Here is a 24055-nt window from a genome sequence, read left to right on the forward strand (position 1 = left end):
CTCCATTGCCAGTCTCCTCACCACCAAGTTATATTGCCACCCATTCCGTTCAGTATTGTCTGCCTCACCTATTTTTATTAACTCTAAATCCACTCAGAGTAGATTTTAAAATCTAATTTGCTAATTTTATAGTAACTTCTTTTGCTGCCTACATGTTATATATCATTGTATCATGTAACATTGTAAATATTTTTAGTGGAACTCAAGTTTAGACTCAGGACGTTTCACTCTACCACTTGAGCCTTATCCCAAGCCCTTTTTATTTTTTAGTTATTTTTCAGACAGGGTGTCATGTTTGTGCATGCTGGCAATGGGTTTCATCCCTCTGCCTCTGTTTTCCAAGTAGCTGGGATTATAGGTATGAGCCACCACACCCAGCCATGTAAAATAAAAAAAAAAAAAAAAAAACTTCTTGAATATAAGGTCCAATTCCTCTTTTTTGTTTGTTTCTTTATTTTTTGCATTGTCCCTAGGTGAGAACTATAGTCTTCCTAAATATTTTACCTTGAGGAGGGAAAAATCAGGATTCTGGGTGTGAGACTGAGTAAATCTACTGAAAAGTGTACATAAAATATATGGTTCGGGGCTGGGAATGTGGCTCAGTGGTAGAATGCTTGCCTAGCATGCATGAAGCCCTAGGTTCAATTCCTCAGTACCACATAAACAGTAAAAGTCAGAAGTAGTACTGTGGCACAAGTGGTAGAGTGCTAGCCCTGATCACAGAAAGGCACAGGGACAGTGCCCAGGCCCCTAGGTCTGGAAATACATATGTGATCCTTTTAGGATAACTATTAAATGTTTCTATGTAGCCAGCTACAGTAAGAGTTAAGCATCTGAATAAACTAATATTATGCAAAGATTATTGTCTTTCTGAAATGGGATCTCACTGTGTAATCCAGGATAACCTTCAACTTGCCATTCTCCGGGTTCAGCTTCCTGAGCATTTGGGATGACCTTAAAACCTGTAGGTAGGAAAAAAAAGTCATGAGTCATATATTGAAAGAGCCTTATATTCTTTTTTCTTTTCTTTTCTTTTCTTTTCTTTCCAGTCCTGGAGCTTGAACTCAAGACTTGGGCATGAGCTTCTTTTGCTCAAGGTACCACTTGAGCCTCTCTTGAGCCACTTGATACCTCTGGCTTTTTTCTGTGTATGTGGTACTGAGGAATCAAACCCAGGGCTTCATTCATGCTAGGCAAAAACTCTACCTCTAAGCCACATTCCCAGCCCCAAGCCTTAGATTCCTAAAACATGATGCAATCGTTTTTCAGAAATTTACTCAAAATTAAGCTGCTAAGAGTAACAACAAAAGAGCTGAAATCAGAGAGTATCTCTAGAGTAGATCAAAACAAATACTTTTTAATCCTATTGCATAGATGTGAAAGACCGTGAAGTTCAGACACAAGTTATACCTTCCAAGGCCATCAATAATTGTTGCCAACCTTGGACAAGAAATCAGTTATCTCATGAGAATTTGTTTTTAATGAAGTCAACTCCTGAGCCACATGGAGAATATCTATCCTCTGAGCCTCTGTAATCATGTAAAAACAAATGGCAAAGGGCTGGGTATGTGGCTTAGTGTTAGAGTACTTGCCTAACATGCATGAAGCCCTGGGATTTCACTATGTAATCCAGGATAGCCTTGAACTAAACTTTCTCTCCTTCCTTCCTTGCTTCCTTCCTTCCTTCCTTCCTTCCTTCCTTCCTTCCTTCCTTCCTTCCTTCCTTCCTTCCTTCCTTCCTTCTCCCCCCCCCTTACTTCTTTCCTTTCTTCTCTTCCTTTATAACCAAAGACAAAAAATGAGTGTGTGCTGCGGGTGACAAGGGGTAAAACTAGGTAATACTTCAAGCAACTAGGTTTTGAAAACATTTGCATGACACAAAAATGCTGAAGTTGTATTCATGCTTAATATTCCTTAACATAGCTAAAAACTACTGTATAATGGTGATGAATAAAATCATCCCTTAAATTATGTATATTTCATGTTGGGCATTATGTGGAAATGTCTAAAAATGTAAACTGAATGTGACATATAAATAAATAACTAAAGTTACTCTGAGATGGACTATGAGAGTATGTCTAAGGCATTACTGATGGTAGAGGATGGAGAAATTCCTACACATGAGGCTAGGAAGACACCCTACAGGAAGTGGCCTTCAGGCTGGGGTTTGAAGGAAATTAAATGTGTTTCCCTTGGCCTAGGGAGAGAAAGGGAATTCCAAGCAGAGAAAACAGCTAGAAAGCAAAGACTGCAAGGTCTGAGACAGACAGGCTTGTCCAACAAATTGCTGGAATATTAGTTGAGCAATTTGAAGAAATCAGAGGCATGCCTACAAGGCACTTGATCTAATGGACATTGAAGACATTTAAAATACAGAAACAATATGATAGTAAGACAGATCTTTATATTGTCATGACAGTACAGCAAAAGGGAGCAAGAGAAAGGGAGTCCAATTATAATTCTGGATCCTAACTTAAAGCAGTTGCAATGCGAGTGGCAAAGACAGGTTTGAGAATGATTTGGCAGCTACAATCAGCCTGGCTGGGTGACAGATTGTGTTTGGAGGCAAGAGAGGGAGGAACTAGCATAACTCCCAAATTACTGGCTTTGAGACATAGGAATCTTTTATTAAATCTCTAAACCATTATACATTATTCATTGTGAGATTAAAGATGTGCCTGCGTTGGTGAAACATCGTGGGCTTCCAACTATGGGAATCCCTACATTAGAAAGCAGCCCCCACCCACTCCCATCCCTGCCTATTTTGTGCTTTTCACCGGAAGCTATTGGATCCGGCTCCATTACATATGTGTGTATGTATGCATCTCAGACCTATTGTCCTAGAAAAAGAAATATGAAGCCAGAAGCCACAGTGAAACTCATTTGGAATGCTTAGCAAGAGCTGTGCATGACTTTTTCAGACTGTAGCAGCACTCTATATACTGCTTTGCCTGGTTTTCATTAAGGAAAGAAATGGGCTTTCCATTGAAAAAAAATTAATGTGAAAGCATATTTAGTTATGGTTAATCAGAAAGTTGTGCTTGAAAACTCAGATGTTTATTAACAAAAATCACATCTTGGCCATTTCTACTGGTCATGAAATAAATACATATTATTATTTGGGGTGGGGGAGAGGAGTATTGGAGCTTTAACTCAGGATCTGGGCCCTAGCCAAAGCTAACACTCTACCACTTGAGACAGCTTCACTCTGTCTTTTTTGGTGGTGAATTGGAGATAAAAGACTCATGGACTTTTGCCCATGCTGGCTTTGAACCATGTACTTTCAGATCTCAGCCTCCTCAGTAGCTAGGATTATAAGCATGAGCCACTGGCACTCAGCTACAAATACGTATTATTATAAATATATACCGCATTTCCATGTTAAGGACTTTCTTTATTCTTAAGGGGGTGTTTGAAGGTTATTGTAACCAGAGTTTCAAACTGCTGTTGTCTTGCTCTGGTGTGATCTTTGAGGGTCCATTTAAGCACAATGGTTAGGGTTCAGCACAGCAGCTCCATTGCTTGGGTGCCAGCACCAGTTCCATTGCTATGTCTTCAGGCTCACCATCAATTGTCATCTGGCACTCACACACAGAAATAATATCAGCATAATCTTTGAAGGAAGCCCAATCATAACACAGAAATACTAAATACAATCTGGCTTCAAAAATGTGGTTTATAAATAATCATCATTACAATCACCTAGAGGGCTTGTTAAGACTGCAGTAGACCCTATCCCTGAATGTATAATTTATAGATCTACTGTTGAGGCCAAGAATTTGAATTTCTGACTAATTCCAGGGGGTAGTCTGAGACCCATACTTTGAGAAACATTGATCCAACTAGAGCTAGGCAGACAGACAGACAGACAGTCAGATAGATAGAACAATTAGAAAACCCATGCAGAGCTGTAGGTGTAGGTCAGTGGTAGAATCCTTCCCTAATACATGGGAAGCATGGGGTTTCATCTCTAGTAACACACACACACACACACACACACACACACACACACACTTAATATGTTTTATTGATTGTCTTTAGGAAGCTAAACTATACACAATGGTAAATCCAGGGACTGCCGAGCAAGCCCGTTAAGTGACAATAATTTTGTTGTACTACTAGAATGTCATTGCATTTTCAGGATTCGAATAACATTTTCCCAAACAGCATGTGCATCAGTACTATTCTGAGAGTTAATTTACTCCAACTCACCTTTCCCAGTATTTCAGAGTTTTTTGCTTGAGCCTGAACCAAACCAAACCAGACCACAAACATTTCACTAGGATACACGAGGCTAACTTGTTGAGCTCCAGGACAAATCACATATTGAATATCTAGTTTCTGAAGCCTGAAGTGTGAACCAAATTAAAAGATATTTTTGCTGGGTGCTTGTGGCTCATGCATGTAATCTTAGCTACTCAGAAGGCTGAGATCTGAGGATCGTGGCTCAAAGCCAGCCAAGGCAGGAAAACTGTGAGACTCTTATCTCCAATTAACCAACAGAAAACTAGAAATGGCACTATGGCTCAAGTGGTAGAATGCTAGCCTTGAGCTGAAGAGCTCAGGGATAGCACTTCGGCCCAGAGTTCAAGCCCTATGACTGACCAAAAAAAAAAAAAAAAGATATTTTGTTTGTTTGTTCAATAAAAATAGTAAAGTACTTCAAATTAGAAACAAACTAATTTTTTTTGTTTTGTTTTTTGGCCAGTCCTGGGCCTTGGACTCAGGGCCTGAGCACTGTCCCTGGCTTCCTTTTTGCTCAAGGCTAGCACTTTGCCACTTGAGCCACAGCACCACTTCTGGCTGTTTTCTGTACATGTGGTGCTGGGGAATCGAACCCAGGGCCTCATGTATACGAGGCAAGCTCTCTTGTCACTAGGCCATATCCCCAGCCCAACAAACTAATTTTTTTTGGCCAGTCCTGGGTTTGAACTGGGCACTGACCCTGAGCTGCTTTGGCTCAAGGCTAGCATTCTACCACAGTACCACTTCCGGCTTTTTCTTCTTATGTAGTACAGGGCTTCATGCATGCTAGGCAAGCACTCTACCACTAAGCCACATTCCCAGCCACTAATTCATTTGTTTTAGAAAACAAAACTAGGTGTAAATCATCCTTATATTGTAGTAAGTAGCAAGCACTGACTGACATGCTACAATAAGAAGTCCCTCTTGTAAGAGTCAGAGTACTAAAAAGAAAAAAATTTCTTCTCTTAGAATTCAAGTCAAGAAACTTTCCTGAAGAAACTATATACAAAGTTGAGGTAAGGGATTTAGAAATAGATGTTTAGGTGCCAAAAATCTAGGAAGGACAGGGAGTCACCCCCATCTTGGATGCAGAGACAAAAGCAGGATGAGCCAACCACAGGGAGAAGATGAAGTGTGTGGCAGAAGATTTAGTCTGAGGATCCCATCAACTCCCACTCCAACATATAGCAGGAATGCTAAGTCAAGGAGGAAGCCTCAGCCTTGCTCTCCTTTACTTACCATCTCTCCCCCCCCCCTTCCCTTTTGCTCCTCACCCTTCCTCACTTTATCTCTTCCTGGTCTTGGGGGCTCAAATGTAAGCTCTTGACAGGTACTGGCTGTGCACACCTGTAAGCCTAGCTTTGCAGAAGGCTAAGAGCTGAGGATCTCAGTTTGAAGCCAGCCTGGGAAGACAAATCCAAAAGATTCTTATCTTCAATTCACCAGCGAAAAAGACAAAAGTGGAGGCATGTCTCAGTTGGTAGAATGCCAGCCTTGGCACATGAGGCCTTGAGTTCAAACTCCAGTACTGGCATACAAAAACCTCAAAACCAAAATAAATAAATAAATAACCTCATGTTTTATGTATGCTAGGTTGGCACTGTTACTGAAACATTTACTGTATTTTATTTATTTATTTTTCAGTCATGGGGCATGAACCCACGCCCTGGGCACTGCCTGTGAGCCTTTTTGCTCAGGTCTAGTGCTCTACTACTTTGAGCTATAGCACCAATTCTAGTGCTCCCAGATAACCTCCCAGATAACAATCCTACAGTTGGATAATTTATTCATGCCATTGTATTGCCAGGACAGAAAATCAGGACTCAGGCAAACAGCATGTATTGGCCATAAATTCACGAATATTTGATTATAGGACTAAGATATTTTGAACATAAATCTAGTTTGTTTTGCCTCCCCCTCCCCAACAGATTTTAAACAATGACATTTACCTTAAGGTCCTTGTATCCTAGCTATCTAAAGTTTCATTTCAAAGAGGCATAATCAGTAGGCAGAGGCAACCCAGGTACATTTCCAGTCATCAGAAATAAACAATGAATGTTTTTCCTATGGATTGATTTCCACCCTGTCACACTTTCAGCCAACTTTCCTCTGGCGATTGAAGCAATTATCAAACAAGGACACTCTAACAAATGATTCTTCACAAAAGTTCTGTTGTTATTGGCAGTCAATTTACAAAGTTATCATTTCAAAAGTTTAAGAAGCAATAGTATGAGAGGGATGGCTATACTTTGCAAATCTACCACATGAAAGGAAAAAATCTTACCATGTCCTTTCTCTGCTGTGCTTTCTACTTTATTCTTGAGTCACAGCATAGGTTGGTTCATTAGAAATTGTCCAGTTACAACAAAGGCCAAATCATATGAAATTATCAGTGTTTGACCAATAATTGACCAGTTTTATCTACAAAAATGGCAACTCCATGCAGTTTTATCCTAGTAATTCTGGTACTGATTTTAGCAACCCATGGAGCAACAGTTCTTTATAAATTCTTTGAAACCTATTCTTTCACTATAGACATTTACAAATGAAGGTTACATAGTTTAGGGGACGGAGGAGTTGGGAAAAATGAGGGATAACAGTGGAAGAGGTAACATTGACCGAGATGTATTGTCCTGATTTGTTGAATTGAAACTCCTTCGTACAACTATTTAGTAATAGTAATAGTTTCTAAACTCACTTTATCAGTATGTACATCACAAGTGAAGGTCACCTCTGATTAGCTTTCTCTTCTCATTGGACATTTCAAGTAAATTTGAAGATCTAAGAAACTGGTAACATTAGAATTTTTTTAAGGTAAAAAGTTCATATGTGGGATGCTAGGTGTGGTGGTGCATGCTTGTAATCCTGGCAACTCCAAAAGCAAAAGTTGGAGACCTTGTAGGTGAAAGGATATATGAAAAATACTAAAAGTGGAAAGGACAAGTCATAACTCAAATGGTACAGTACCTGTTTAGTGTTTGCAGGACTCTGAGTTTAAGCATCATTACAGTTTTTTTCTTTCAAAGAAATTCATATGCATGGGCTGGCAATGTGGCCCAGTGGTAGAGTGCTTGACTAGCATGCATGAAACCCACGTAGACAGAAAAAGCTGGAAGTGGTGCTGTGCTCAAGTGGTAGAGTGCTAGCCTTCACCAAAAAGAAGCTCAGGGACAGTGCCCAGGCCCAGAGTTCAAGCCTCAAGCCTGGCAAAAAAAAAAAAAAAGTCATATATAGCCCAGCATTGGTGGCTTACATCTGTAATTCTAGCTACTCAGGAAACTGAGATCTGAGGATCACAGCTCAAATCCAGGTGAGGTTCTTATCTCCAATTAACTACCAGAAAACCAGAAGTGGCCCTGTGAATCAAGTGGTAGGGTACTAGCCTTGAGCTGAAGAACTCAAGGATGGTGCCCAGGCCCAGAGTTCAAGCCCCATGACCAACAAAAAAAAAAAAAAAAGAAAGAAATTCACATGTGAGGACCATTGATAAAACACTTATCTAGTGTTTGAGGCTCTGATTTGACCATCCACACAAAATAAATTCATATGAATAAATTCCCTAACCAACTTTTTGGTACAGAACTGATCAATAAGTTATTGTCATAATAGTCATCAGTGTACCTATACACCAGTGGTTCACACGTGTAATCTTAGGTACTCAGATAGTAGGAATCTAGAGGATCAAGATTCTAGGCCAATTCCAGGAAAAATGTTCACAAGACTCGTACCACAAGCAATAGCTGGGCACAGTGGTTCACATCACTACAGGAGGCTGAGATTTGGAAGAACTCAGTTTCAACCTAGCCCAGGCAAAAAGTTCATGAGACTCCTCACCCCATCTCAGTAGAAAAAGCTGAGTGTGGTAGCATGCACCTCTCATCCCAGCTGCAACAGAAAGCTTAAATAGGAATATCATAGTTAAGAGCCCAGGCAAAAAGTTCATGAGACTCCTCACCCCATCTCAGTAGAAAAAGCTGAGTGTGGTAGCATGCACCTCTCATCCCAGCTGCAACAGAAAGCTTAAATAGGAATATCATAGTTAAGAGCCCAGGCAAAAAGTTCATGAGACTCCTCACCCCATCTCAGTAGAAAAAGCTGAGTGTGGTAGCATGCACCTCTCATCCCAGCTGCAACAGAAAGCTTAAATAGGAATATCATAGTTAAGATTGGCCTGGACAAAAAAAAAACAAAAGACCCAATTTCAAAAATAACCAGAGCAAAAGGGACTCAAGTGGTAGAGTGCTAGCCTAGGTGGCATGAGATTCTGAGTTCAACCTCAGTACCAGTACTAATACCACACATACACACACACACCACCACCACCACCACCACCAAAAAATAAAAGGAAAGAAAATAGCCACCAATATGATCATCCATAATCTTCATAAAAGCATATTTTGCTCATTATGTGACTTATGAAATGATATGCCTCCTTAATAATAACAATAAAATTAGATTAAAAAAGAAAAGATATGGAAAAAAGTATATTGTAACACATATTTTTTCACTTAGAGTCAGATTTCCTAAAAATAATTGCACTGGGAGACAATGAAGGAAAGGGTGACATTGTCTAAAAAAAAGAAATATACTCTTTACCTGACTTATATAAATATGTATATACATATATATCCCTTATAATAACAATTTAAAAATAACTAACATATTCAATTGACATGTAAAATCTTCCCTCAAGTACTGAGAATGTAATACATTACACAAGTTAAAACAGGTAACTGAGAAATTTATGAGTGAAGAAAGGGAAACAATGTCTTATGCATTTGTTAGAAATCTGCCTGTTAGAAATGGTGTTTTGACTTTTTTCTAGTGAGATTGGCAAGTGATTTCTTTTTCTTTATTGTCAAAGTGAAGTACAGAGGTGTTACAGTTTCATATGTAAGGCAAGTACATTACCTATCCAACTTGTTAACTCCTCCCTCATTTTCCCCCATCTCTCCCCCCCAGCTCCCTCTCCCCCCCACCACCATGAGTTGTACGGTTAGTTTACACCAATTGGTTTTGTAAGTATCATTTTTTCAATGGTATTTTTATCCTTTGTCTATCATTTTTGGTATTCCCTGTCCTTTCCCTAGTTTCAAGACACGTTTATAATTTATCTGGGGTACTAAGAACACTTACAGTAATAGCAGGAGTAAAACAACAGGAAAAGAATACAAGAGAACAAAAGTTACAGTTTCACATGGTATGTTGAAATTAACTACAGCAATGATATACCACTTATTTCCATAACATGGAGTTCATTTCACTTAGCATTGTCTTATGGCAAGTGATTTCTTACACACAGAAGTATGTGTCTTGTGGTGAGTTTGAGAAACCAGCTTACCTGATGAGTAGGAAACCTAGGTATCTGTATAAAGGGAGAGTTGTGAAGAATGAAACACTCATGTTAAAATTATGGTCTTAGGCCCCCGGAGTCCCACTATTGCTCCACACATTCTTGCGATTTGATGAGTTCATTAAAACCCCTGCAAGCCATCTTCTCTTTGATGTTATCATCTTTGCACTCCAATGCAGGAGGAAATGTGTGATACAGCTGACAGTGGAGGAGGCTGTAGCTCTGCTGCCACAGCTGTATACACATGGCGCACACATGGCCTCTGGCTGCTGGAGACTTTATAAACTGAGTTCTTTTCAAGGCCCACATGCAGCTTTGCCAACCTCACTTATCCTGCAGCTCCCTTGTAGTAACCACATCTACAGAACAGACCCAAATCCTAGAAGTTCTAATCTCCAGAGTCCAGGAAGTGCTCTGGTTTCCTCAGCAGTCTGCAGGTGAGTCAGACACAGGTGCAGCCTATGAGTGCAGACTCCATTCCGCAGGTGTTTTTTAACACACCCCGGGGCAGCTGAGGGGTGGGAGCAGGGGAATCCCTTCACTGCAGATCATTCTTTGAGTAGTTTTGGAACTGGAAGTTTTTACTTTCCTAATCTACTAGCAGTGAAGTCAATGCTAAACGTATTCATCTTCCTTCCTACAACAATCCTTCCTTTTTAGTTCTCATTCATTTTGCTATGATGAATTCTCCACCTAACCCCAGAGTTACGAAAGGCTTCTTCTAATCCTCCCACTGTCATCTCCAAACCAGTTGTGAAGCTCTTTGGAATTTTCATCCCCATCTCTGTGGCCAACCTATACATTTCATCCCATTGCTGCTCAGGAACACCCCCCTCCCCGCCCACAACCCTATGCCCTTCTGCTCTTCTAGCTTTCACAGCCCCTGCTGCCAATGAATGCTTATGTATGTGGCTGAACACTACATGGAATCAAGTCTCACTCTTTGACCTGGAACTCCAGGCAGGCCCCACACTCCTGCCCTGCTTTTCCTTGTGTTCTCTTAGATATCACTTTACAGGGTTCTCTTAGAGAACCTATACTTGTGATGAACTGATGCTTTTGATTCGCCTGTAAGGACCCCAGTGCCAATGTCACTTTAAGCATCATATAAAGGCTATTTAATATCATAAGTATCCAAAAGATAATCCTGGAGTTTACAGCTTTGCAGCACAATATTTCTTTGGGCCTGGAGATAAGTTGTTCTTTTTACTTTTCCCATTGCTGGGGATTGAAGCCAGGGCTTTGGGTATGCAAAACCTGTGATCTACAATTGAGCTACACTCTCAGTCCTGAATATTTTTTTTTTCATATGGACATAAAGACGAAGGAAGAAAGAGAAGAGAAGGAAGAAAAGGAGAAGGATGGGGGATAAGAAAGGAGGAGGAGCTGGCCACAGAGGTGGTGACCCTAAGGAAAACACTAAATCATGAGAAAGTGATTTCCTTCATTTAAATGTATGGCATAAGTAAATCTTTTTTTTTTTTTTTGGTAGGTGGTGGGGCTTGAACTCTTGGCCTGGGGACTGTCCCTGAGCTCTTCAGCTCAAGGCTAGCACTCTACCACTTGAGCCATAACCCCACTTCTACCTTCCTGGTGGTTAATTGGAGACAAGGGTCTCACGGACTTTCCTGCTTGGGCTGGCTTTGAACCGTGATCCTCAGATCTCAGGCTCCTGAGTAGCTAGGATTAAAGGCATGAGCCACTAGAAATGGCTGTAAATCTCTTTTTAATGAATATTTTATACAATCAGAGGCACATACGCATTGTGCCTTTGTATTGCAAGTAAATCTTAATAAAAATAAAACCTCAAGTGTAGAGAAGTACACAAAACAATGAATTGCCCTGAAACAAATACACAGCTTTCCCTTTTTCTTTTTTTTTTTTTCCACATTTGATTTTGCAGTTTAGATACCCCATGGAATTTTGTGTTTTATTACACTCCTTTAGCTCTAATGGTCCTCTTCCAGGAGGGTCATGCCTGGTAGCTCTACCATCTCCTACCCCTCTGGACATTTTCCTCATTCTTGAACTTTCTCTTCATTTGCAAATCTCCCCACACTACAAGTTAGCTCTCATCCTGTTCAAAGTGACTTTTGCACATCTGTGATACTTTCCTCCAATAAGGATTGGTCACCTGTAACTGTTGTCTTGTGTTACAATGCAAGCAGGCATGTCACTGGAGAAGGGGTCACCTGGGCCCTCCAGTGTTGAATTGTATGTCCATTTCTCCAGGAACACTCTGGGCCTTGTCACCTCCCTCCTTCTTTCTGCCCTGACAACTAAAAGCATGTCAGTTCCAATGGTTGTCTATAAGTCCCTGAAAACTCAAGTCGCTGTCAACCTAACAGGTGAGAACCAACACAATGTATATGATTCCACAGGTACAGATACACTATTCCTGAGAAAAATGTAAGTAAAGATTGTTTCTTCCTTATATTGTTATCAGTTATATAAGTTTCACATTTGCATTAGAATCGCACTTCACTATCTTTAAATTATATTCTATTGGGGGAGCATAAGGTTGTTTCTTTTTTAATGCCATTTAATCTCAGAGAAGAACATTGACAGTTTATACAGTGGTATTCAGGCACTGAAATTTCTACCAGGAGTGGCTCCAAAGTGTGTGTGAAAATTGCATGTTTTTGAAGTAGTGGTTTTGAATGACAAAAGGGTATGAAATGTAGGTAATAGGATATTTCCAGGGTGCTGGAGAAATGGGGGAAGCCTGACCTGCCAGCTTCCTTAACACTTTGTTGTTCAAGGCAGAGCTGGAGAAGGGCAGTGGGTGACCACAGATGTGGGATTATAGAATGTTGGCATGAGAAGGATGAGGCCAAGAAGAGAAGATCCTCCCAGATTCTGTTTAAATAAGATAGGCATGTAGGGCCAGGAGGCTGAAACCCCACAATGGTTTCCACAGACCTGGATCCACTCATATTTTGCCTTTGCCCTTGTTTTTATATTATTGAAAGAAAAGAATATCAAGAAATTGTAATTCAATATAAAACAGCTACTGATATTATTATTACTATAGTGCTTCTGAGTTTTGGGGACTTGGGAAGCTCTCTGGGAAGATTCCTTTCAAATGTCAAAGGTCCAATCTCTAGAGACCAAATCAAGCACATTACATTTCCTCTTTCCAGCCACTCCCTTCACTAACAGCCTGGGTCTGAGTCATGTTTGGTATCTCCATGACAACCACCACCTCTTACCATTCTTAGTTCCACTCTCACTTCCCACCCTCAGTTCCCATCCATTCTTCTCAGAGATCTTCTGTTTAAGTTTTTTTTTTTAAATTAGTCTACATTAGTTGGCGGGGGGGGGGGGGAGAAGGGGGAGAGTTATTTGTGATATTTCCATATATACACATGCATACTCCATCATCTTCACCCTGCCTCAGTCTCCCTTATACCCTCCCAGATGCTTTTAAAAGTTAAATTCGGATCTTAAAAAAAAAAAAAACCTGTAGATTAGAAGGAATGACACAGAAAGATCCTATAGACCCTGTTACCTAAGTCTACATCTTGCAAAATTACAGTGAATTACCACCAGCAGAATATTGACTCTGACACCACCCACTGACCTTACTTAGTTTCCCTAGTTCTATTGAAATTGGTGTATGTGTGCTTCTACACAATTTTGTTTTATGTTTATTTGGTGTATTTATGTGTACTTTGCCACAAATATGCCACAGGCAACAATTCTCCATGTCCTTCCTTAATAATCACATCCATCTTCTTCCTTAACTGTGGGCAATCTGCTTTCTAATTTTTTCCATTTTAAAGATAGTAAAGAAGCCTTTGAGGATTGGCTGATTTTACTCAATAAAATGTTTGGGAGATTCATATTCATTCAAGTATTTTTTATGTGCTTGTAGTTCATTCCCTTTTCATTTGTGATTAGTGTTTCTTAACATATATATACGTATATATATGTTATATATGTGTATATATATATATATATATATATTTACACAGTTTGGGCAGCCATTCACCATTGAAGTACAACCAAACCAAATGATTTCTAGGTTTGGACTCTTATAAATATGGGTACTATGAACCTTGCCAGGCCTGGGTCTTGAACTCAGGGCCTGAGCTCTGTCCCTGAGCCTCTCTGTGCTCAAGGCTAGTGCTCTATCGCTTGAGCCCCAGCACCACTTCCAGCTTTCTGTTTAGGTGGTACTGAGGAATCAAACCCAGGGCTTCATGTATGCTAGGGAAGCACTTTACCACTAAGCCACATTCCCAACCCTGAACCTTCTTTTATAGGTTTTTGTGTCACTATAAGTTTTCATTACTCTGGTATAAATACCAAAGAGTAAAATTGCTAAGTTCTATGGTAATTTTTTTAAAAACCTGCCAAAATGTTTTCTAGAGTGGCGGTGCCATTTTATACACCATCACAGTATAAATGATTCACATCCTTCTTAATGATCCACATCCTTCTTAATGATCGACATCCTTCTTGCCAGCATTTGGCTTTGTCCCTATTTTTGACTATAGACATTTCGATAGGTGTGTCATGATATCTCACTGTAGTTTGAATTTGCAATTTACTGTTGGCTAATGATTTTGAACATCTTTTTTATATGCTTGTTGTCTGTATACCCTCTTCAGTAAAATGTCCTTTCGTATCTTTTGCTCATTTTCTTAATTGGATTGTTTGGGTTTTTCTTTTTCTGGTGCATTTTGAGAATTCCTTATACATTCTGCATACTAGTTACTTGTCAGATATGTGATTTGGCAAATATACTTTCCCAATCTGTAGCTTGAGTTTTTATCTTCTTCATGGTGGAGACTTGGCAGACAAAATGTTTTTTCATATTGAAGTCCAGTGTTTACCTTTTAAGGGTTTGGCTTTAAGTTTGAGAACTCTTTACGTAGCTCCAGATTACTCCAAATTTTCTCTTATTCTCTACACATCCTTAAAAAAATACCCCCACTTCATCATTCTAACTGGTTGGATGTGGTGGTACATACCTATAGTTCTAGCTAACCAACAGACTAAGGCAAGAAGATCATTTGAGCCCAAGAATTTCATACTAGCCTGGTCAGTTAGATCATGTCAGGTTAGATCGTATCAGTCCCTGTAAAAAAGTGCTTAGCTGATTTCACCTTGCATTTCTTCCTCCCTCCCTTCCTCCCTCCCTCCCTCCCTTTCTTCCTTCCTTCCTTCCTTCCCTCCCTCCTTCTTCTTTCTCCTCTTCTTCCTTCTCTTCCTATTCTTCCTTCTCCTCCTTCTTTCTTCTCCTTCTCCTTTCCTCCTCTTCCTCAGCATTAATTATTGTTATTATTAATATTTTCAGTCTTTTGAGACAAGGTATTGCCTCAAATTTTGTGACCCTCCAGTCTCAGCCTCCTAAATGCTGGGGTTATAGGCATGCTAGAGCACACCTGGCTTTCCCCTCGCATTTGAAGTTGAACTCTAACTTCCTTTAAAAGATATCCAGCTTTGACTTGCTGCTGGGCATCCTAAAAAACAGCAGAGCTGTGTAGACTGTGGATTATGGAGGCTTCATATGTAAAGCTAGAGGGAGATTTGGAAGGTCAGGGAAATCTCATAGCCAGCTCTTTATTCTTGATTTAACATCTGCCCTCACTGTGGAAAACCCACAGGTGTACTATGAGTGAAGTAAGGGAAGGTCTTACAGAGAGATCCCAAGATGCAGCAGCAGCAGCAGAGATGAGGAGAGGAGCAAGCTTGACAGATGTAGGCAGCCTGTATCAATAGCACTTACTGAGTAAATTGTGACTGAACAGAGGGCAGATGCATGGGGGCTTGAGGCCTAGTGGAGGGGAGAGAAGATATCTGATTCCCTTGATTCTCCAGTGGAGTTGCTCCCAGTCATTTGGTGTGCAAAATGTTAAGTATAAGGTGCTCGTGGGGCAACAAATGAAGAATTTTAATAAGAAAGTCCACACCTGGGGCTCAGATATAATTTTCCCCTATGCAAATAATCTTTACATGTGGTTTAAAAAAGTTCAGACAGGGCTGGGAATGTGGCTTAGTGGTAGAGTGCTTGCCTAGCATGGATGAATCCCTGGGTTCGATTCCTCAGTAACATATTAAACGCAAAAAGTGGAAGTGGTGCTGTGGCACAAGTGGTAGAGAACTAGCTTTGAGCACAGAGAGGCTCAAGGGACAAAGCCCAGGCCCTGAGTCCAAGCCCCAAGACAAGCAAAAAAAAAGTTTAGGTACTCCAGGTAATTTCATAATAATTCTTACTATTATTCTTGGTGGCTCTAGGGTTTGAACTCAGGGCCTCATGCTTGACACCCAAGCCCCTTCCCACTTGAGCCATACCTTCAGCTTCTTTTGCTTTAGTTTATCTTGGGGGTAGATTCTAGTTCCATAGAGAATTGAAATAAATTACAGAACCCTGCTTCTTGAGCAAGTGGAGGTGATCTCAATCCAACTTCTCCATTTTGTGTCTGAAAAGAATTAGTTTGTCTAAGACAATCCAATTACAAAGACACCTAAACATACAAGCATTTGGTCTTCCACAGAGAGAAGGCAAGCACTGCACTGCACTGCACTGCACTGTACTGCACTGCAAAGGTGGCATGAGCAGTTCCATCACTTTCCCCAGTGAGTTGAGCCTGATGCACAGGACATAGGAACCTATACAATATCCTGGACAGTGATTTACATTTCCAGGCTCAGCTATTGTTTGAGATGGGTGTCCAGTTAGCCTTGACTTTTGATCCTCCCAATCTCAACCTCCTGGGTAACTGGGGTCAGAGGCATGAGCCTGTAATTGACATGACTCACAGGACAAACTTGTGTGCAGAAGAGCTCTCATGGGACAAAGAACATGGATCAGCTGTTGCTCAGCTTTCCTGTGGAGGAAGAACAACCCACAGATTCACTGAGTCCTAGAAGCACTATGCCAACCTGTAGCTCAAGCTCACTAGGAACTTGCAGCTGCTCCAGGACATCTGGGCATGAAGCCAGGAGGAAGGAGGCCTGTTCTTCTTGGCAAAGAATATGCTGTGCCTTTGTAAAGTCTAAGAGGCAGGGATGCAAACAGCAATTGGACTTCCTAATGGTTCTACACAACCCTAGAAGGCCACTGAATACAGAGAATCCAAAATGACCTCTGTTGGCTGGGAGCTTCAGATGCACTGTTTTTGTTAGAATCAAATTAGAATAAATAATTTAAAATACAATGCAAATAAAAGCAAACACATGAACATTAAAAAGAAAAGATATGCTCAAGTAGAAACAGAAAGAAAAAGGGAGTTGTGAGTATCTTGGCATAAGTCAGTCGTATCTGATGAAGATACTGAGAAAGCTAATCTGATACATTAGTATTCTGAAGTTGGGTGTGAGGCTCACACTGTAATACTAGCTACACAGGAGGCTGACGTCAGGAGGATTATGGTTTGAGGCCAGTTTAGGCAAATAGATGGCAAAAACCTATCTCAACTAATAAAAATCTGAGTGAGGTAGCATTTGCCTATCATTCCAGCTACCTGGGAAATATAAATAGGAGTATCATTGAGTAGGTTATCTTAGGCACAATTGTGAGAGCTTATTTGAAAATAAAGGAAGTTAAAAAAAAACTTCTGGAAGCATGGCTCAAGTGGTAAAGCATCTACCTAGCAAACTCAAGGCCCGGAGTTCAAGCCCTAAAAGCCATGATTAAAAACCATATTATTTTGATGTTATGATATGGATTAACATCAGAATTCTTGAAATGATATCACTTTATTCACACAACAAGCTTTAGCTTTGCTCATCCCTTACTTTTACACTGAGTACATTGAATGACACAGTCATTCAGTAATATTAGACCAGTACATGTCAAGCCAGTGGCAGACTTGGTTTTGACCAATCAAAGGCTTAGCTAGGAATGGAATTCTTTTAGGAGAGCTAAGAGTGGGATTCTTGGGCTGGGAATATGGCCTAGTGGCAAGAGAGCTTGCATCATATACATGAAGCCCTGGGTTTCATTCCCCAGCACCACATATATAGAAAATGGCAAGAAGTGGCACTGTGGCTCAAGTGGCAGAGTGCTAGCCTTGAGCAAAAAGAAGCCAGGGACAGTGCTCAGGCCCTGAGTTCAAGGCCCAGGACTGGCAAAAAAAAAAAAGAGTGGGATTCTTGAGAGTTTGTTTAGAGGTTCTCTCAGAAGAGCATGGCTACTCATATGCCCTGGTCAACAAAACAGCGCTCCTCTGTGGGGGAAGGTCCTCCTCAACCAAGTGCGCAGTTTCTAGAGGGACACAGAGTGATAAAGCAGACCCTTGTCTAAGCAGCTAGGTCAACAATTCTGGTGTCAATAGGCGAACACATGTCACAGCCAGATTGTACTCACATCCAGATTCTTGCAAGTGAACTATTAAAAACTGGCCAACACAGGACTGAGTTGGGGAGTCTAGGAAACTAACACAGGAGTGAGTGAAAGAATCAACTCTGTTCAGTAAGGAAATGAGAACCTGTGAATCCTCAAAGTCACAATGAAGAGCCAGGAGACTGCCAGGCAGAGCAGCCAACCAAAAGTTGAATCTAATGATTTTCTATATAAAATGATTAGAGGCATCCAGAGGCAGAGACACTAGGACACTCTGGTGACGAGGGATAGTGAGAAAGGCCCACGGATCTCTACTTCAGTACAGAAGAGGATGTGGGTTAAAACTGTTCTTTTCCTCTTCTCTTCTCTTCTCTTCCCTCCTCTCCCTCTCCCTCTCTCCTCTCCCTCTCTCTCTCCCTCTGACGACTCTCTCCCCTTCCTTCCTTCCCTCCCTCCAGATATTAATTGTACAAAAAAAGGATTTCATTGTGACATTTCCACATGTAAAGAAGTAAACAATGTACCCTGATTAACCTCACCCCTTTATCACTCTCTTGAATCCCCACCCGCTCAAAATAATGTCAACTATTTTCATTGCTCTTTTTCACACATGCAAATAAACTATCTTAACCACATTCACCCTCACTCACCATTTCTGTTAGCCTTCCCTTCACCTGCTGTGCTCACCCTGCATCAGAGTCTGTTTTACTTTCCTGTAATTTTTTCAGTGTGCATTAATTCCATCAAAAGGATTCACTATGGCATTTCAGACATGTACATATTATATTTTTTCTCAGAATAGTCCTTTCTCAACTTGAGGTCCATTGTGCCATATTCATACACAGGTGGTACCCTTCATCTTTGTTTTCCCTCTCTCCTTCCTCTCATCCACTGAGATTTCTTTTTTCCCAGTCCTGAGTCTTGAAACCAGGGCCTGGGCACTATCCCTGAGCTTCTTTTGCTCAAGGCTAGCACTCTACTACTTGAGCCATAGCACCACTTCTGGCTTTTTCTGTTTATGTGGTACTGAAGAATCAAACCCAAGACTTCATGCATGCTAGGCAAGCATTCTAGCACTAAGCCACATTTCCAGCCCCCAAGATTCTTTCTTGAAAAAAAAATTATTGTTATTCTAAAGGTGATGTGCAGAGGCATTATAGTTACATAAGTCAGGTAAAGAATAGATTGTTTTGTTTTGGGGACTAGTGTCACTATCTAGCCTGATGTTTACTATATAGGCCAGGCTGGCTCTGAATCTACAACCCTCTTGCCTCCAGAGAACTGGGACTACAGGAGTGTACTACCATGCCCAGATACATAGTTTCCTAAAAGCAAATAAAATAAGGGCCTGCTATCAGCTTTTTTCTTTTTTTTAAAATTAGCAGAGCCTCCATCTAATAAAATACCCAGAGAACACATTCTATGTCTGGCCTTTGGTTCTCTTTACCTTACTAATCCCAGAGCAAACAAAAGCCTCATGACTAGTAGTAGCACTTCTACTTCCCAGCAAACCTGTCTGAAAGGACAGATACTGATAAAAGCAGCAATTAACCATTTTATTGCCTATTGTAAATTAACAAAAGTCAATTCTCAATTAAAGCCTGAAATTATACATTGTTAGATTGGCAAGTATCCTTTTCTTTAGTAGTTTATTTTTTATGTTGTTCCATTTTCCTTTCTCTCTCTCAGACATTTTGTGGCAGAAAGGTTGTGTGCTATGAATGTCTGTTTGCACTGACAACTAAATTGAGCAATCTTCTGTGTTCTTATGTATATTCATTTATAAGGGTTGGTCAAGCATAACCATGGAATCAGATTCAAAAGAAGTGAGAATTGGGTTTATATTCCTCTAAGTCTTCCTTCCTTCCTTCCCTCCCTCCCTCCCTCCTTCCTTCCCTCCCTCTTTTCTCCTTCCTTCCTTTCTTTCTTCCTTTCTCTCTTGCTCTCTCCTTCATTCTCGTGTGTGTGTGTGTGTGTGTGTGTGTGTGTGTGTGTGTGTGTGTGTGTGCCAGTACTAGAGCTTTGAACTCCAAGGCTTCACTCATTTGCTTATTCTCTGGCTTTTTTTGTTCAAAGCTGGCCCTCTGCTACTTGAGCTACACCTCCACTTCCAGCATTTTTGTTTGTTTGTTTGCTGGTTAATTGGAGGTAAATTTCACAGACTTTTGTGCCTGGGCTGGCTGGCTTAGAACCACAATCCTATGGTCTCAGCTTCCTGAGTAGCTGGGAATACAAGTATAGACTACTAGCTCCTAGCTAAAATTTTGCTAACAAGATTTGAAATTTCATACAGGAATTTCTTCTATATCTCCCTCCTTCAATTTATTTAACTGACTGACTTGGCTTTGAAATCACACCCACAAATTCTTTGAGGGTCTTTCCTTGCATGTGGGCTGGTCTAGTGAGCTGTATACAGAGAACAGTTTTACAGAAGCAGTGTGTGGTCACCTCTGTCTTCAGAGTGTAAAGGCCATAGTATGCTTCTTGGTCCTGCTCCACCTCATCCTCTTTTCTAGCCATTTCAGTCTATGGCAACACATTTTGAGCCAGAGAAAGTTGGGTGAGCTCTTCCAGAGTTCCTGCTCTCAGCCTTTGTGAAGTAACAGATACTTCCTGTCTTAACCGCTAGGGCTTTAGGTATCTTGTTATGCAGTAACCAAGAACCAATACAGGAGCTATGAGAAATGGAACCCCCCCACCCCTCTGGCTTGAACTCAGGGCCTGGGCACTTTCCCTGAGTTGCTTTTGCTCAAAGCCAGCCCTCTACCACTTGAGCCACAGTGCCACTTCCTGCTTTTTCTGTTTATGTGGTACTGAGGAATCGAACTCAGGGCTTCACTAAGCCACATTCCCAGCCCAAGAAGTGGATTCTTCTAAAAGCAGAGAAATCCTACATGAACAGTGTCTGGAGTGGGGAGAGGGGCAAGAGGAAGTTAAAATAAGCAATAAAAAAAGTCCAGCTATGGGCTGAGACCTGGCTCAAGTGGTCAAATACAAAGTTATGAGTTCAAACCCTAGTGCCACCAAAGAAAATCAACCAAATTTCTAGCTAATATTGATGGCACTATCTTGCTGTATAGGAAGCCTTGTTATGACTCAGTTACTTTACAAAATTATTTTACGAAAGAGGAACCCAGGATTTATTTGACCTTTCCAAGACCATACAGCTCATATGCCTGTTTGATTATGACACTGTTCAAAGGGGCTTCTCTTTAATGGATATGTGTCCTAAATGCATGGGGGAAGGTGACATGTAGTAGTGGGTCCTAAACCTTCCAAATAGAATATTCTGCACCAAAGCAACTAGGCTATAAATATTGTAGAAGCAACAGATGCCACTTAATCTAAAGAAAGCTTCTCATTTTGCAGCTCTGTGCTAGTGGAACATTCTGAGGTATAATTACTTAACTTATGTCCCTGGTCCCTTACTCCCTCTGTATCGTATTCTATCCCTTCTCCCCCTTTTCCCAGAAATTCTATTTTAAATGTCTTGTTTCTGCTTTGCTTTTCCTGGACATAAAATTATAGTAAAACACATAGCAGGAAGGAATGCATATTTAATTAAGAAGACATATACCAGTAAAGTTATATTCTGGTTAATTTTGTCTGTAATATTTTTTCTGGCATTTGTATATACAACTGTCAGGAAGTAGTTAACAGATTCTTTTCTATTTCCTGGGGTGGGGGGTTGGGGGGGAGAAATGGTTACTCACTCTTTGGTAGCAAATGGCTCAGAGAATCTTTCTCTTTTTTTTTTTAATCTACTAACACTCAGATTCATATGAATGAAGCCTAGTCATTGACCTGGCAACTACAAGGGAATGTGAAAGTGGAGGATTCACACTATGAATCCTCTAGAAGCACATAGAGAGCCAGTACTTTCTCTTCTCCAGGAAATTTCTTGGGGCAACCATGAGTTGACTAGCACAGGCGCACTGAGAAAGCTCCATAAGGCTCCCCTAAAAGAGCAAGAGCAGATTCTGATTATTTACTGTGATCATTTTACACTATAATGCTATGTTGCTAGAATTTAGGAATTGTAGACTAACTATGTGTTCAAAGTATTGTGGTCGGGGTATATCCAAGGTTTCTGAGCCAGTTCTAATATCAGAAATTATACTTTGTTATTTTTTTTCAGTTACATTCTGTCTTATCAGATCGTGCACTAGAGTTTAGAAAATTTGGTTTATGGGTGTCCACTAGTTGCTTAGGTGTATGTTAATATATTTATAAATCAAAGAATATCTTTAAAATATTAGAAGTACGGGGGACATGGCTCAATGGTGAGTGTGTGCTTAACATTGAACTAAGGGCTTGAGCACTGGTCCCTTACCTTTTTCACTAAAGGCTGGCCCTCTACCATCTGAGCCACAGTGCCACTTACAGCTTTTTTTAATGAGATTAATCAGAGATAAAAGTCACATGGGCTTTCCTGCACAGGCTGACTGAATTGTGGTACTCAGATTTCAGTTTCTGGAGTATCCAGGATTGCAGGTATGAACCACCTTACTGAGCTATATTTTCTACTCTTTTTCTCTATATGTGGTGCTGACGAATTGAACCCAGGGCTTCATGTACACGAGGCAAGCACTCTTGCCACTAGGCCATATTCCCAGCCCCTGAGCTATATTTTCTTAATTACCCCCATGAAAAGAATTCCTTTATTACAAATTATGGGAAAACACCTTAAACAGTCTAGCTTTTGAATATCTCAATTGCTATGTTACTGTGAGGGTGTTAACATACTAGGATTTATTTTATGATGACTACTTACATGAGCACATGCTCAAATATTTTTTAAGAATAGCTAAGAAGGGCTGGGGATATGGCCTAGTGGCTAGAGTGCCTGCCTCATATACATGAGGCCCTGGGTTCAATTCCCCAGCACCACATATACAGAAAATGGCCAGAAGTGGCGCTGTGGCTCAAGTGGCAGAGTGCTAGCCTTGAGGAAAAAGAAGCCAGGGACAGTGCTCAGGCTCTGAGTCCAAGCCCCAGGACTGGCCAAAAACAAAAAAACAAAAACAAAAAAAGAATAGCTAAGAAGCAGTAGTTTGCCTTAACTCTGTTCCTGTTGTCATTTCCTAGTGTCTGAAACTGTTAAGGACATTCTTAAATATATCTGATAATACAGAGTTGCTAACCAGGAGCAATATAGTATTTGAACTATACTTGATTTCAAAGCCATGGCATGAGATGACTTGGAAAGCATTGTTATTAAACCAAAAAGTATTAATCTTTTTGACAATTTTAATATGATAATTTATTTGAGTTAAAAGTGAATACGTTGCACATGCACACACAAACAGATACTTCCTTCTTGCTGTTAAACTTGCTAGAATGTGCCTAAGTTTGTTAGGGATACTGTGCATTGACATTGGAAGTATTATACTTACTAAGTAACACTAATACTTACTTGTATTAAGTACTTTCCATTGTCTAAGTTCCCAGCAGTTTAACTCTGTCTTATTTATTGTATGTAAACTGACTTGCACCAAAAGCCTTCCATTCCTCTTTTCCCTGTCTTAAGGGCTTCCTATTAAGGCATGGTTTCTACACCAAAAAGGGTCAAATGTGTCAGCTGATGGACTACAAAGTCTTCCCCCTACAGAAACCTTTTCTTTTCTTAAAAAGAAAGGGAACGAGCCAGAAACAGTGTGAGTGGGTTGTCTGAAGTTTCACCCTTTTTAGCCAGAACAAAATATGTTATTCACCATAATGAAGTAGAAAGACCTAGGGGGTTGGTGTTTTCACAAGCCACAGTTAGAATTCCCACTGCTATTTGTGAGTTATAAAGTCTTTCTAAGATTCAGTCTCAATTAACCAAAAGTTTGGGAGAAGATCTCTACCAACAATACATTTGGCAAAGGCCTAATATCCAAAATATGCAAAGAGCTCAAGAAGATGTCCCCTCTCAAAGCCAATGAACCAATCACTAAATGGGCAAAGGAGCTAAGGATAGACTTCTCAGAAAAAGAGGTAAGAATGGCAAAGCCACATATGAGGAAATGCTCATCATCCCTGGCCATAAAGGAAATGCAAATCAAAATAATGCTGAGATTCCATCTCACCCCAGTTAGATTGGCCAGCATCGTGAATTAAAGCAACAACAAACGTTGGCTGGGAAGTGGGCAAAAAGGAACCCTACTACACTGTTGGTG

The sequence above is a fragment of the Perognathus longimembris genome, chromosome 12, assembly GCF_023159225.1.
Source record: "Perognathus longimembris pacificus isolate PPM17 chromosome 12, ASM2315922v1, whole genome shotgun sequence".
In the NCBI taxonomy this organism is placed as follows: domain Eukaryota; kingdom Metazoa; phylum Chordata; class Mammalia; order Rodentia; family Heteromyidae; genus Perognathus; species Perognathus longimembris.